Below are 17,301 nucleotides of genomic sequence, written 5' to 3'. Positions count from 1 at the left end.
CTGGCAGGGTGGCCGCTGTCCCTCTGTCCGCCGCGCACGGGCTGTCCGTTGCAGGCCGTACTCGGGAGCGGGGTCGGGTTTCTGGCTTGCCGAATCGAGTGAGGGTTTACGGGCAGGTCGGCGTGGGGAGGGCCGGGCCCGGAGCCTCGCGTGCGGTTTCGTGAGGTTGGAAAGTTGGGTCAAAATCTTACCACGGTCACACAAGTCACACCACCCCTGTAACGAAGGTGAGGAGTTGGACGTGCCATTTTTGGCACATCATGCTAATAAATTGGTGAATATCTGTTTTGCGAGGTAGGTGTGTAATGTGGGTATACACATGCACACCTGATTTTTATACCTTTAAAGGTGTACTACTACTGCTTCTTGCATAGGTACGTTTTTGCTAGTATAGAAAAGCCTTACACTTTGGCCTTCCTGTATGACAGTAGGTGCGTATAAAACGCTCCTGTGCTGTCCACCCTGTGTGCTTGTGCTACACTAATCGAGTTGAATCAGTGCAGTTTCAAAAGTACAGACAAGGCCTCCTGTGTGAGGAAAAAGAAACACGCTCAAAAAGGAACCAGGCAGCATCTGTGAGGGCTGATAGGTACGAATTGTCTATACAGTAGTTGGTGCTTACTGGCTGTATAATGAAAAAATTCTTCATATGCAAAAATGGGTAAGTACCAAAGTTTCTGCAGTTGATGTCATACCTAGGACTCTATTTGAGTGATTTTGACAATAAGTACCTGAAAATGCAGAAGAGGGCATTTATATACCTGCGTCTTCCTTATGAATTCTTAGGAAGTACAGTCATGAAGCAGTTATGCTGTATTAAAACTGATGTTATGAATGATCTTTTGTACCAAATGCATAGCATTTGTAATGCTGTAAAAATAAATCAGAAGTTTGATGCATGATGTACAGCCTTTGTTAAAGAAGAAAGCAGTCAAGGAGCATTCAGGGACAGAACCATACAGACGTGCTGTGAGAGACATTTTGCTGCAGAAAACATTTTTTACCTCAGAAACAGATTAATGAGGGGAAAAACCACCCCCTCCGTAAATTGAAGTTTTTTGCTGCCTGGCTAAATTCTCTCCAGCACACTGCTTTAACCAAGGCACGATATAAATAATCACAACATATTTTAACAAAGATCTTAGAGTAAAAGATACAAAAGTGGTTTCTTAAACAGACAGAAGAAAATTGTTCATAAAGATAAGAGGGGGATATTTTCAGACAGCAAAAGAACATCCCATGGTGCCTGGCTAGCCAGCGCTTGGGAAGAGCAGCCCCCAGAGAATTTCTGAGGGCTTGTGGGAGTGCTTGCATCTCAGTTCACTGTACATTAAGGAAATGATGCAAGAACTGTTCAAGGGTTGAGCACAAAGGATAACGTTTTCCTCTTGTGATTGCCTGCCCAAGAGCTCTGTTCACACTGCTTAACTTGTGACCCCAAATCTGATGGCATGAGAGTAACGAGCGATTCAGACCACCTACTATTCAGGGCTGCCAGACACAAGACTCCACGTACAGTCATATCCTGCAGTGTATGACTGCCACTTACAGTAGGCAGTTGAAATACAGAGCCAAGTCTGCATGCAAAGGGTGCTGAAGAATGTTGCTAGGAGGCCTGATGTTCTTCATTGCCAATCTGTGGAACCATCTAAATCTGATCTTTAGCTCATAGACAAAGGAATCTCCTCCTTTTAGATAAAGAATCTTTTCTTGGTTGAATGAGAAAAAGATGAATATGTATTTTGCTTTTTAAAAGCTATCCCTTAAGCAGCCATTGTCTGACTTCAGTTTGGGCCAAGTGCTTTCATCTGGAGGATGTCCAAATCAGAGTTCATCTTTCGCATCCATTTCAATTTCTGTGGCATCGCTTCAACCAGTGTCTTAGGATGCTGCAGCCTTTGTTGTTGGGTTGTAGAGAAGCTACCAAAAAACTAACAAAGAGCATGTGTCTGCACATAATATTCTTGTCCAATCAACTTTAAGCCAAATTTGAAATTAGGATTCTCTAAAGAGTAACTACTTCAGTGATTATAATTTTCACAATAATAATGGCTAATGATTTTTTATAGATATATTTTAATAGGTTCTCGCTCATATACCTTGAGCAACTCCAAAGGTGATATGGCTGTGCTCTATCAGGAAAGCAAAAACCCTCAGAAGTGAGGCAAGAGGATAATTGTTGCTTTTCTTTGAACAGTTTTCTGTAAATCGGTTGATACGCTTGCAAGGCAATATGAATCATTCTATTTAAAAATAAACAGAACTGGTGGAATTCCTGGATCATCCTCTGTTTTCCTTGAATAAAGAAGAACATACCTCCTCCTGAGTCTCCTCACGCTATTCCTTAGCAGCAGTGCTTTGATACTGCTCTGAGGGTGACAGATGGGCTTAGGGGAAATGTGTTAACCGGGAAAGGACTTTCATTCTCAGTCCTGTCCCATTCAGTGTTTATGTGTGGATTCAAGGAGAAATAATGGGACTTTGTGGAACCTTTGCCAACAATAAACAGACAAGGCACAATTTTACTGTTACCAAGCTGTGATAGATAACAGCACAGCACATAACTTTTTTAGTATGTGGCCAACACAGACAGTTAAGCTGGGTGGAGTTTAATTCAGCAGGGATTACATTTATGGGGCAGAGGAAACAGTTGAGGACTGTGATTAGGTGAGGTGGATTGCAGGTTTGGGTTTTTTTGTGTGGTGGGTTTTTTTTTGCGACAGTGTTTTCCCCATTCAGACAGGTATCTTCATGAACTATGTTGGCAGCCATTTAGAGGGAAGCAGGGTTGTCCATGGTAGTGCTAGATGGGATAAATTAGATAGGATCAGAGCCCAAAGCGTCAGAGCAAAGGGCCGTACTGCATGCTTTTGCTCAGTAGAGGACTGATACAGCTGGTTTCTAGACCAAGGGGGAGCTGGGCTTGGGCAATTATGACTTCTCTGCCTTTACATGGATATGTTGCACAGCCCTTTGGTGCTGCAGGTGGTAGAAGGACAGCAAGAGGGCAAAATGGAAGGGGTTCCGCCTCCCTGCTTGCTCCTTTTCTCCTTCATCCATAAGCAAACTTGTCTATGCTTGCTATGTGTTATTGACACCTTCTGCTGGGGCACAGGAAAGCAGGATGTGTCATACCTACTGGGTTTCATACAGGTAGTAACCAACTTCAGTGGTTTACCATAGCCCAGCCTCTGAATGTTCACAGGATGGTCAGAAAAAATGATCTGTAAAATGCTCATTTCAGAATGGCCTTATGTGGTGGGGTGGCTGCCAGGTGCGCACCGAGCCACTCCACTAAGCCACTCCCTCACTCCTCCTCCTCAGCAGGACAGGGGGAGAAAATAAGATGGACAACTCATGGGTTGAAATAAAGGCAGTTTAATGAAAGAAAGCAAAGGCTGCGTGCAAAAGCGCGGTCCTGCAATAGACTGATTGAAACAGCACTGGAATAGGTGTCCTCTTAGAGCATAACTGTCGGCACCTGCGTTGCCTCCGTAACCCAGAGTCACATCCATTTCCCATAATATGAAAACAAACATTAACAGGTGATAGGGAAGTCGGGCGAAGTGTGATAGTTCAGTGTACATTTGGGGGGCTTAAAGCATGATGTAGCTTTTTGGTTCTCATTTTGCAGTGGGTCCTACGCACCCATTTCTTGATCTTGACAGATACATTATATCATCAATTCTCTACTTCTCTAAAGTTTCCTTCTTGACCTTCAGCTCGGAAATGTTGCCCTTGGCCCATTCCATGTTCCACCATGAGAACCAAAAAACTGGTTTTGCGTTCACTGCTTTCTGGCATGAAGATAGCTGAAACATCCTTCTCCACTTTTTACTTCATGGGCTGTTACACCCAGCAGTTGGTGGTCTCACTGTAACTGTTACAGAAGAAAAAGAAAAGAAATAACAGGAAGTCCTCAGACTTGTTCCAGGGTATCTCAATGCAGAACTCTCATCCTTAAAATCTTTCTGCTTTTCCAGTCATTCAGTTGCTTGTCTCCAAAGAGACATCTGGGAGTCCCAGCGTGATCTCAACATTGCGACTTTAGACCCAGGCCCACAAGTAGATGTATCATGTCTCCTTTTGGTCTCTTGCTACCCAGCACCCTTCCTGCAGTCTCATGCTGTATTGGTGCTCCAAATGCTGACACTGAAAATTGTTGAAACACAGCAGTACCAAGTTTTTCTTCTTGCCCCCAAATAGCTGTGGGCAGTCTGTGACTTCTTGTGCTGGACATTCAGATATTTCCCCTCGTCCTATTTTTCCTGAGCAAATGGCCTCTTGTGGGACTAGCTGTTTGGACAAGGAGGCATTCCAAATTGCAGTTTATATAAACTGTATGTCTTCATCAGCCAGATGTGCATTAATGATGCTTGTGGATAAATTTTCAGCATGCTTGTCTGATGGCTTCTCCTGGGGCTTGCACAAAAATGGCTTAGAAATGGAACATTTGCAAAGAAGCGGATGCTGGCAAAAGAAAGTATTACAATGAGATGTGAAATATGTGCACTGTAATTTATACAGGCAACTAGCTTCTGGAAAACTTGACCTCTGGCCAGTAGAGGACGGAAACATATCCAAAGAGACCACCGAAGCAGTGACTGGTACCCAGTGGGACAAAGATGGAGGGACTAATTATATTTTTGCAGCTGTTACACCAATACTGGAAGTATATTGGTGACAAATGACTTTGTGGTGGACAGCACAGTAGTTAATACTGGAGAAAAGCTAGTCTGCCCTGTGCTTTGACTGCTTATGTGCTATTAGCATTATAAGCAGGAGTGCAAGGGTGGGTTTTCCCTTCAGGGGTCATTGCTGGTATGTGGTTTCTCACTGTTGCTCCACAGTTGGAGGCACAGTTCTCATTAAGGTGTCGACAGATGATATTCCTGTGACTCACTCCATAGTAGGGGAGAGAGAGAGATATCCTGTGCTCTTTTCTTTCCCAAAACATGTCCTAGTTGTGTGAGGGGATCCATGCTGTGCTCTGTAGTATGTGGCTTTTTCTCCTACACCTTGAAAAGTGCAGCAGCCTGGGGTTTCTCCCTTCATCTGCCTCTATTAATGTTTTATTTCTCCCTCTGACTATAAACCCCTCGTAGCAGGTGAAAACTTTCTCTTTGACTTTACAGGAACAAGCCCACCCCACTGTCATTTGGGGGGCACTGGCCACCCATCAGCTGACTGCAAAAAATATCTGTATTCTTGAAGTATTGTAAGCCTCATTGTTGTTTCTTATATCTGTGGCAAGAGATATTTTCTTTCACCTTAACTTCATTCTTATGAGCAAAATTAATTGTGATTTATTCAGTGTCAATCAATTTAGATTCTGTAGTCTCCTTTCTTATTTACAGGTTCCACAACCCTTCCTTCATGGGAATCAGATATTGCATGCAAACACGGATGGCATGTAAAACAGGTTTTAACAAGGTGGTAACATCAGCCCTTCTGGTGCTACAAATCGGGTCCTGAGAGTTTTTTGCATTCTGGTCAGTAGCCCCCCTGCATGTGTAACCATTCATTGACTTATTCTCTCTCCTTCACTCCCTCATTTGGACATTCATTCACATAATCTATTCATCCCAAAGTGTGTTTTGCTCCTCTTGTTTTCTTATTGGTAGCTTTCAAATGATTTAAACAAAACCAGACATACATTATTTAGTAGTGTCAGATACATTATGGTAGCAGCAGAAGACTCCAGGCAAGAGTATAACCTGATTTGGCTGTGTGAACACAGAGGAAAATAGTCCTTGCCCTGGATGGTTTACAATTCAGAGATTGTATATTTCACAGCAAAGAAGAAGATAGATTAAAAAAGGACCTAATAGTTTCTGGATAAGGAGGTTGGGGTGTCCTAATTTACCATGAAAGTCATCAGCAGTGTAGATGGTAATGCAGGAAAAGTAATAAGGGCATGAAAGATATATACTGTAGATCCTGTCCACAAAAGCCATCATCTCTCGACGCAAGTCAAATGCCACTTGTGTCTTCCCAATGATATAAGACTGTGAACTAGAGAATGGAATAATAGATAGGAAAAAAGCATAGCTGGAGGCAGATGTTTGAACACAAATCATCTCTCTAGGCTGATGCATTATTGTGGGGTTCCTGGATTGACTCATTGACATTATTTATGCAAAACTTCTGGCCACATTCCCTCTGGGCAATATTACAAGCAATACATTACAGAATGGAGGATGTCCTCTATTTCCCCAGAGTTTTCTGTCCTGTTCCTATATAACCTTCTAGATGTATATCACAATTACTAGAAGCAGTATATTTCTCATTACAACCTGGAACCTACATACAACATCTGGCCATTTTTACTGACCACATTCCCAGCTAGTGCAGGGCTTGGATGATGGCAAAATTTATCATCTTTCCTGATCTGTACTAATTGCACATTAGATTTTAGGCTTTTTTTGCTTGAGCATTGCGTAACCTAATTTTGTTATGGAGTGTTGGAAAGTGTCTTTTAACTTGTAGGGTATGCTGCGTGTGAAACAGATGTTTGGTAGACTCTATATGACTGCAACTGTACTAATAAATGTTCATCAGCCTGTTCTCTGGGTGCAAGGCCAGTTGGCGTAGAACAGCCCAACTCTTTGAAAAAGGGTATCAACACACATGCTACTTACTGGAAATGATTACTGTAACTCCCAGACTGGTGGTGGCAGAGCGCTAGCTGCTCAGGGTAGGCTACTCTTCTCTTTGTAATGCAGTCTACCAGCAAGTACATGCATAATAATTGCATTTTTTCCTTTGTTCTTATGACCAGTATCTTTGAAATGCAAAATGGGATGGAAGAAGAGAGCTACTAAAGGAGAAACTTTGTAATCTTGTAATCCATATAATTTTTAAGAGGATAATGGAATTTGGCAAAGTGGTTTGGTTTTTTGAATTGTTATAGGGGCTTTTTTAACATGAAATGTGGCATGAGCAAGTGCTGTCTCCATGAGCTGTGTGAAGTGAGTGAGAAGTCTGGTGTTATTTCAGTTTCACAGGTTTGTCAGTATCTGGAACAAGGCTTTTCCTGAAATGAAGATGATAATTAGTGATCTGAGATCTAAGTGTGTTCTGAGGTTACAACTCAAAAAGGCTTATTAGCAGCGTACTGTCAAATGCAGAGTGACAGCATGAGGGTCTCTGAACATGGTAATGCTTGGAAAATTCAGAGAATTTCTGCTTTGGATGGGAACAGCATACTTGCAGTTATTTGTGAGTAGACTCGACCACAGGTAGTAGCAATGCTTTTGCTGAAAATAATGACAACAAAAGGAAGAAAGGAGCGTCAGCCACACAGAGCTCAAATGTCAATCTCTCTGCTGCTGTATCAGGCTGTTACAGATGAGAAGTACACTGACGTTCCTTTGAAAGGTGCTGCCATAAACTTGCTGTTGATGGTGCTTTAACAGGGACAGGAGAGGAGCTGTCTCAACCCTAAGAAAACTCTCATGGCTGCTTCTGTCTTTACGGATACATGAAGAGCAAAGACACAGGCAGAAAAATTGTAAGGGTAAAGTGGCAGAATAATTTAAAATTATGTGGTACTATAGCAAAGGTTCTGAAAAAATCCAACTATTTTAAAACAATGGAATGAATTCTCAAAGAAAAGGAAAAACAAAAGCACAGGTCCCCATTCATGTAAAGCCCTACTACTAAGTCCTCCAAGTGGATCTTCAGCTCTGCAGAAAGTAGCTGAAATCTTCCTGCATTAGCAGAGGACATGATACTGTTTTATTTGCCCTGATGGTGCTGACAGATCACCTTGGCTCCATCACTGAATGCTGTGACTGTTGTGGCCTGGTGTTACCATGCTGTACCTCCATCCTGGAGCTCAAAGCAACCATCATGGAGCCCTGCAGCTGCAATTGCCTGCTTCCTTCAATGCAGGAAGGTTTGATCTGGATTTTAAAAGAGCCCGTTAAAAAAAAAAAAATTAAAAGGCCATAAATTTAGGTCTTAGAAAACCAAACTTTATGCTAAAAGTCAATTAAGATGTTTCCACTGCATATTTTCAATATTCAGAGTGTGGTGATACCAAACAGAATTGGTTAAAAAACATATTCTCCTCATTCCCATCTCCTTCCAGCTTATTTCCAGTGACTCCAGAAAAGTGATGAAAATTATTTTTGTTTGTTTTTCATTGATTTTTTTTACATCTGAAATGTGCAGGGGGGAAGGTATCTTTTTGCAGGTGCTCATCTTTTGTTATATGATGTGAGGAACAGCTACAGATGTTTTCATTTAACTGAATAGAAGCTTTTCATTAAATGAAAGCTTTTGATGGAAGAATTCTGGCCAGCACAATCTGAATGACATATCACATAGCTTTGTGATAATAATAAGAGAAAAAAAACCTGAAGTGAAACAGACCAGAAAGTGGCAATGTGAAAAGGAGAAGCTGACTAATTAGTTTGATTGCTCAAGCAAAAAAAAAACCCTACAACAAAGCAAGATAACAAAAACCCCTTCAAGCTTACTGTTTATTGTTCAACTAGACATTTGAAAACTCTTCCATTTTAATGCTGTAAGGGCATTGTTGGCACACATCACACATATTGTAGCTTTGGGGGTAAGAAGTGGGACCTTTAAAAAACGTTATTTTAACCAATACTAAGAGTTTAAAAGAAGCCTTTTTCAAAAGCATTAGCAAATACCGCCCATGTGGTTATCTAAAAAAGAAAGACTCAGATATGAAAATGGGTGTGCACTCTTGGTATGATGCTGGTAACAATAATAATCCATGCATCACTGTTAGAGACAAAAGATGAAAGAAATATATACCTAGAAGACTAGAAGATATTCTGCAAGGAGCAGTACTTTATTGTAGACTTCTTTTTCTATTTTTAATTTCTAGAGGTATTATCCTTAGCTCTCATTGCTTGAGCTGAGGATCTTCAGGCCCATATGTCTTTATTTCTCACGTGCAAGTGCCAACTTACTGTATAGAGAAAAGGCATATATAAATAATACAGAAAAGGATTATATTTTTGTAATTCAGAAAAATCTGTGAAATCATTTTTGCACCTTTTACAGAATGAAAGTCTGGGTCTAGTTAGAGTGCTTACAGGTAAAATCTGTGCCCTGTTGCTACTTCTGCAGCTGAGATTAAATTAACTTTTAGTTTCATTTAGAAAGATTATAATTTACCAGTATGTGTTCCACACACTATAGGAATGCACTTCCCTCGGACCAGTAAATATATATCTTTCAAATATTCTTTTTTGTTTTGTCAGCCTGTGCACATCTTCCTACCAGAGATGCAACTCTTCCATCCCATCTTTCTTCTTAATATTTAACGATAGAAATGTATTTAGGGATGCTGCTTCCATTTGTGCCAGAAGTGACAGAGCAAACATACAGTTTTAAGAGGGCGTGGGAAGAGGTCCTTCAACAGCTGATATCTGCTGAGTAATAGCTGCAGGCATGAGGAGAATTAAAAGCTTATCCTCAAGCATGAAAAGAAGAAAACTACAGTCCAAAGGTCAAGTCAGTGTTTCATCATTTGTGATTTAAGCTGAACTGATTTTTCAAATCCATATCTTCTGATTCTAAATGACTTATCTTTTGTCTATATGGCACTATATGACTGCCATGGCGGTATCTAGGGATTCATGTCTTTGTGGAAGTGGATAACTGCAGGGAAAAATTACATATTGGGGTTGATGGAAATTGTCATGGTTCCACTGAAGTCAAAGAACCGGCTATCAAGTGGCAGGAAAAATTCACATGGGTTGAGGGTCTGTGCCATCCTGTATTTTTTTAACTGACAATCCTGGCTGAAAACTAATGAGGGCGAAACTTAAAAAAAAAAAAGATTCATACAAATTCAAAATGTGATCTGCAGAATTTAAGTCTTGGTTTGGGAAACATCAGAATGTGGGATTGGTGAACTCGGTCCAGCTCACGGCAAATATAAAGGGCCATTTCTAAGATGCAAATCTTTGCTGGGATAACTATTTGAAACCCAGATGGAGAGCACATTCTTCGTGTATTATCCAGCTGACACAAATTTAGTGGGAGCATTGTGGCTTCTTTACTGGACAGCTAACTACTAGTGGGATCCTAATAAAGTATGATAGAGAGAAGCCTTTCTCTAATTTTAATTTCTTTTATTTTTAAAACATTTTTGTTTATGGTTATAATTCTTCAGAATTAATTAACCCCATAGTTCAGCCTTCCATGGCCAATAGAGTTTAAAAGTTGTAATATATCAGCTAAATTAATTAACAGCAACCCAAGTAGTATATTTCAGATGTTAATCACATCAAATCCACAGGCTAAATGGGAAAAACTGACATTAGGGACAGGGCTATAGCTACTGAAGTAAAGGAAAAGGCTGCATTGAATCATTAATAGCCTAAACATCAGGTCTGAAATAACAATGCTTCTCAGACTCATAATCCCAGAGGGACAGACAATCTTTCATCCTTCTAGAGTAAATACACTGGCAGTCAGCAGTTTGCTAGGGCTCAGTCTTGAGCGTTAGAATTTAAGTATCCAGATCTTGTGTTTCCCGTGAACAGTATAGATCTTGTATGAATAGCGGGTTTTAGTTCATCCAATTTGCCATTGTTTTCACCAGTTTTTTATCTTCATATCCCTCACCTCATGTTTGACTTTTTGGCAGTGCAGTAAGCGTACTACAGGAAGGACATGGGAACTCTAAGCGCAAAGCGGGAATCCAGGCTAAGGGCAGTGCTGGCGGCTGTTGTACTGAAAATACTGAAATGATGCTCCATACAAACAGAGGTTAATTAATCTGGTAAGCCACTTTACAGAACATGTTGATATTTTTGTACCGTGCATATACACAATTGTTTATATTGACTAATAGGTGATGTTACATCACTGCAGCTGCTCATCCGCACAGTTTTGTTCTTTGAGGGAATCCCAAACTCGGTTTCCGTCAACATGCATATGTTTTTGCAGTTCCTTAGCATGGCCATAAATGATGGATGCAAACACATATGCAATGCTCAGTACCCAGGGCTGCACCTGAATCTCCTGGCTCAGCACTTTCCCTATTGTTTAGGGCCACATTAAGGTTAGTGGAAAGCAGCAGCAGTCTTGTTTTTACACATGGTCTGAAGGAACAGAGTCAGGTTCTTACTGGGATGCCTTTGGCAGATCCTTCTCCTGACCTCAACTTCCTGTCACGTCCAACAGGGGCAGTTATTAGTGTGTCTCTTCTTCTCTTTGTTTGTATCCAGTCTCTCTATGTAATCTGCTTTAAAAGCTCCGGTGACCATTTCCATGCTAACGATTCATAAGTCTACCTTTAATGAATCCCTCATCTCAGCTGGTTTTATTGGCTCTGATCCAGGGAAGTACTTAAGCATGTGCTTAGCTTTGAGTTTATTGATGTTCCAAACTCAGGCCAACATCACACTTTGGAGAGCTGTCAAAATAATAACTAATTTTATTATTGAAATTGCTGTGCTTTGTGCTGTAAGGTTGACACAAAAATCGGATTAGTATTGACCCTTCTAAATAAGGGATATTAGAAAGTCATTCAGCACATAAGTGATTTCTGAAAAAATGAAGAAACAGGCAACATTAATAAATTTAAAATTGGTTATACACTGCTGAATGTCACGTCTTAATAATGTATCCAGTACACAAATCTACATTTTGGAGAGCGTGTTTATGAGAACATATGAACCATATAAGTTGATATTACATATTCTGTATCACATGTTAAATGTCTATGTGTGTGTATATCTGTATCTGTTTGTATGTAGCTGTATAAATCTACCCTGTCATCTCTGCATTGTAAACCACCATATTCAAGATGTAGATGAAGGAAATAATTCTTTCTGACCTCTCATGTATTTTTACTGCTTGACTAAAATTCTGAGAATTGTCTGAACAAGACTGTTTGCCCATCTGTCTTCACACTAGGAGAACGGTAGCAGCTCATGTCTTGTCTTGTCTGTTGGTTATTTAGTAAATGTCAGCAGTATAATTGGTCTATAGGAATTGTGCTACTGCTGGTAATGTTCCGTGCACTGATATATATATACCACAAGAAGATGCCAATGTATACTGGTGCGTTTATAATGGGGAGAACTTTTTCAGAATGAACTTAACTGAAGTGTTCCTTAGCTAAAGGAGGAAGGAAAAGTAGAAAATAACTTCAGACGAAATGTTCCTTAGGCACAGATAGGATCCTTATTTGCCCATATAAGGCAAGACCTAAATTTGAACACAGCCTTCATATGAGCGTGAGAGCCAGGAACAGATTGGCTTCCTGGCGAAAAGTGAGTGAATTGCTTCAGCAGCCTCTCCTCATTATGTTGTTCCTGATGCTGTAAACTTTATTATAGTGATAATTGCTGCTTCTGGATTCATAACTCTTCTTAACATCAGATGAAGAGTAGAGATCAGCTCAGGCCAAAGTGCCTAAGGCTTCTGATCCTTGCGACATTAACAAGTCACAAGATCTGAACTGGAGGAACCTTCTTCCTTACTGTCCGATTTAAAGGGTGAACCAAAAGGTAGTTGGGAATTCTAAGCTGTGTTAGATAAATCAAAAAAAATTTTGTATCTGTTCTTAGGAAACAACATTCAACTAAATTAATAATGTGTTATATGGGTGTTTCGGAATTCTGGATATTCAAAACCAGGTACCAGGTGTGGATGTGGATTTCATATTTAACCTCAATTTTCATAATCATTGGAATCAGAAAGCTCAATTCCAGATGCCTCTGAACATTCAGAGCTTTTGGCTTTCTCCTGCTTAAAATCTTAGTATGTCAAAATGAGGAAGTGTGAGGATGGAAGGTGAAAGTGATCAGAGTGACAGCTGAAGGTAGTTAGCAGGCCAGACAACTGCACGAATTCGAATGCTGAATCTGTGCTGTGATACTAACACGTTCAGCAAATAAGAAATATTTGCAGAATATAAGCTGAATATAGGTAAATTTGAAAGGCTATTGAAAATAATTCTCAAGTAATCTTGCTACTGGCTAAGAGAAGAAAGCTGGATGGATGTGGATGACTGCTGGCAGGGCGCTCCACCTGCCGTTGGAGGATGGCTGCGTCCTCCGCTGTTTGGCCTTAACAGTGGTGCTGCAACCTCTCCTGCAGTCGAGGCACACGTAGTCCCTCTTTTATCTAACTGGGCACTCTTCAAACACAGAATAAGAGCATTAGAACATTTTATACCCTGAACAGAGATAGCTGGTAGCAGATGGAATAAGGGCATGGTTGTTATTACCGTATTAGAGATCTGGGATGGAGAGTGGGTAGTGATAGGATTTCCTTGTAAGTTTTAGTCATCTGAAGGCTGTGGTGTGCAGACTGACACTGTTATCCAGACTTTCCCGTTAGTCAAAGGAGAGTGAAAGACACCTGTAGAGGATGGTGTCCCCAGGACCGCTGGTGATGCTTCTCTCTTGACTATAGAGAACAGCTTAGACTGGGCAGCTGAGTCAACGAAGACAAACCCCATTCCCAGTGACAGTAGCAAACCTCTTGGAGAAGTCTGTGACATAGTTAAAAATTGGAAGCAGATGTCCAGAATCCAGTGCCTTGAGTACAATGCTGTTCTTTTATTTTAAAAGATGAATGTTTGGTGACAAAGAAGGATGGAAGAAGGGAAGACTCCTGCTGAGACAAGACTGAGGGTCATCGGTGTAGATCTGGAGCTTATTCCTGAGAAATCATATCTGTTTCAGAGATTTGAAATTAATCTGAAGGCTGTGGGGAAAGTGAAGAAGTGAAAATGTGGCTGTGAGGCAGTCAAAGTGTGATTAGTTAGCAGACAAGCAGGTTCTAATTGCAGTAGAGAGCTGAATGTGACAAAACAGACTGTCCCCCTCATCTTGCAAAGATGGCCTACTGTGCTGTGTTGACAATGACAGATAAGGGGGTGTCATTTAAAATAATATAAATTGAGAAGCAGTCACTTTGTGGGTCTGACTGATGAAGCCACCCAGAAAGTAAGACCTCCTCCAAAGGGGATTAGTGATTTAAACACAAGACTTGGTGTCCTCTGAAGGTTCATAGAGGTGAAAGGCCGTCATACCAAAGGAAAAATAGCACTTTACTATTTAGTCTCTGTTCTCAGGATGAATTGCAGGCAAGGGAGAGGAGAGTGAAGATGTCAAAGAATGAAATGTCAGTAAAAGGATAAGAAAAGGAAAGGAATTGTAAAACCATTTTAAGTTCATTTGTGATAAAATAGAACCTATTTACAGAAATGTCTACAGCAACCTTCTTTCATCTGAAAAACCTTATACTACTGCATCAGCTGAAGTTAACAGGATTCATATCTGAGTAAGATTTGATTTTTATACAGAAACATTTTCTTTGATATCATTTTATTTGTTTTCTGGCACTGTCTGCCCTGCCATGTACTTACATTTCATTTTGTTTTCCGTGGAACAGGTTTTTTCACTACTTGTACCGTAGATGTTTCCTTTTACAAAACAGCTGACAGTCCCCATATACAGTATGGATACCTGCATGGGTACTCTGGTTCAGTCCAGTGGGGGTCCTCAAATGCAATATTCTGTTTACAGTGTGTCATTGGCAGCTCTTTTGAACTTTGCCACTCATCACTGGAATGGGGACTTCACTTGAGATGCCCGCTGTGGTCTTCACAGCCATCGTAGGTCCTTCACTTTTCTTGCACCATAATAAGAGGACATTCCTCTGACATGAAAGCTTGTATTTTCAAAGACGTGATCAACGATACACTGGAATTCACGCTAGGGAGTCCATGTGCATACAAAGAGAAAGCAATATGCCAACAAAACTGCTTCAATGCAACCATCTAGCATAGATGACATGCAGAGGCTAGTGACCTGAATTACCTCACTCAGTAGGGGCCACGAGGATTTTGTTTCTCTCAGTATCATCACCTATACCTCATCCAGCCTTTGTTTCACTTCCCTCATCTTGTCCCATAAAGTGCTTTATCTGTCTCAAGGATATCTTTAAGGTGACTAACGATGTAGTTTGATTCAATTATAATATACGCAGCCTCAAATCTCTTTCAAGGAGGTGCCAAGTGCTCATTTCCTCAATGTACTAGCTCTTTGTATGCCGGTGGTCAGAGATCCTCAAATCAGGTAATTCTAAAAGCAGAGCTACCTCTGAGTGTTTTGGCCTTTGTCCAATGTTTTTTGAAGTTTGAAACAGGATCTCTGAGTTTAGTTCTTCTGGTGCTAAACAAAGGATACAGTTTGTGTTGTTTAATGTGTTTGCATTATTTAACGTGCACCTGGCAAAAGCCCGCGCATGCCTTGCGTCTCCCGGCAGTGCACTTTCAGTCCTGGTCAGGTTGAGTTTCCATTCCCATGCTCCCTGTATTGACAGGTTATTTCAGATGAAAGAGACAAAGCAAAGGGAACAGGAATTCAGACAAGCAGCTTGGAACGACAAGAAATGCATATTGCCAAATACCCAATCTATCACCATCAGCATCGCTGAATACAACATCTTTCTGCACTTTTGAATCATCACGGGCTTTATACATCCCCCCTCTCCCCCAGTTTCTAGATCTCTTTGTTGCCCTGTATCATTTTTCTTTCTAGTGGATATTATTTTCTTGAGGTTTTTTTTGCTTCCACACATATTTTTATGCAAGTCAGAAAAGATGTTTTGTCACCTGCAGCTAAGCTGCCAACTGAAACTGGCTGGCGTGTGCACATTAGGCCAGGAATCTGCAAGCTTCACTGGCTGCTAATAAAGTGGCAGATTGATGTTAAGATTGTCTGACTTTTAAGTCCCTATATATAGAGTCAGCCTTGTTAGCCTCATTATTTATTTATATAGTACTAAAGGTATGTGTGGCACTTCACTAACAAATGAGGAGATGAAGTCCCTACACTGAGCCACTTATAGGCTAGTTTAGGGTGCTGTGATGTATAAAAGATGAGTGGACACATGCAGGAGTAGGGGCAAATAGCACTGGGGAGGAACTGAGTCATGTAAGGCTCCATGAAAGCAGCAAAGATTTAACACTGGTGGCTTTAAGGACATCCTTCATGGTGACTGTGGACTGCAGCTCCAGAGAGCTGGATTTAACAGCTGAGCCTTCAACAGATCTTCTGTTCAAGCCCTAACAGTGCGTAGTGTGAACTGCTGTTGTGCTTCAAAATAAGGTCTTAACTATGTGTTTAGTTTTAACTTTTGGCATTTTGACTTCAGTAGACCTGAGCCAGCTTCCATCAGCTGAGGATCTGTCCCCAAAAATAGAAAACCACAGACTACCTACCTTAGCTCAGTTCTGAAGAGACATCTGCAAACATTTGCGCTGTTTCATCTGATGTCACTGGGGTTCATTTGTAATTTATCTGGCAGTAGAATGTGGAATGCTTCTCACATACCATTTCCAGGAGAGGTATGTGGAAGATTAATCAGTGTTAACATACTTTATTTTTTTCAGCCTTAATGTGTGTTTTCTTCTGCTATTGTACAAGACACACAAACAATTTCAATTCTTTACTTTTTTTCTCTTGACTTGTTGACAAAGCAATGAGCCAGCTCTAATGCTGATCTCTAAGGTATGCAGACGTTCTTTTCAGCAGGCGCAGGATTCGTTTATGACAACCTGTTATTCGTATACCATTGTTCCACTTTCTGCCTTATCTGTTGATGCTTCTTTCTTCACATTAGACATTCGTTGCTGGTGGGCTGTGTTATCAAGTGCTCTAGGACATCTTAGCTAAGGGATGCATCTCTCTTGAGTAGCATGTCAGAGACATCTTCAAAGAAGCCTTAACAAAGGATGCATTTGAAGGCAAGAGAAGTCTGGCTATTTTAACTATTCTTCCTTTTGATCTCTGAGAGTAGATTGTGAATGTGACTGCTCTGTATTTTCCTGTCGGGTCCCTTGACTCTTTTTCTAAAAGGTTATGTTAGTTACTTTCTAGTCCAAAGGGACTCTTTCCTGTACTAAATGCATTTCTGAAAATGTCAGCTGAAACTCCTCTGCATTCTATTCTTGTTTGTTTTTAATATTCTCAGTTTCGGACTACCTGAATATGAGAGAGCTGTCAATTTGCAGATCTTTCAAACTTTTCAGAGAAGTTTGGTGCTATTGAATGTCTTGTTTGTCTTCATCACTTTGCTGGCTGACAACAGAAGTGATTCACCTTTTGCATTTCAGAACGCAGCTTATCACTTCGTTACTACTGCTATTGTCTCCTCCTCTGCTGCCTCCCCTGCCCTTGTGCAACAAGTGGGCTTGAAAATCTGTTTGCCATGCTTTCGTTCTCTTACTGATTCTTTGTTTTAATTTTCACTGCTTTAATTAAAAAGCAACAACAACTTACCGCTTCA

This window comes from Charadrius vociferus, unplaced genomic scaffold (genome assembly GCF_000708025.1).
Source record: "Charadrius vociferus isolate BGI_N301 unplaced genomic scaffold, ASM70802v2 scaffold2, whole genome shotgun sequence".
NCBI lineage: Eukaryota > Metazoa > Chordata > Aves > Charadriiformes > Charadriidae > Charadrius > Charadrius vociferus.
Note: the sequence above shows the minus strand (reverse complement) of the source record.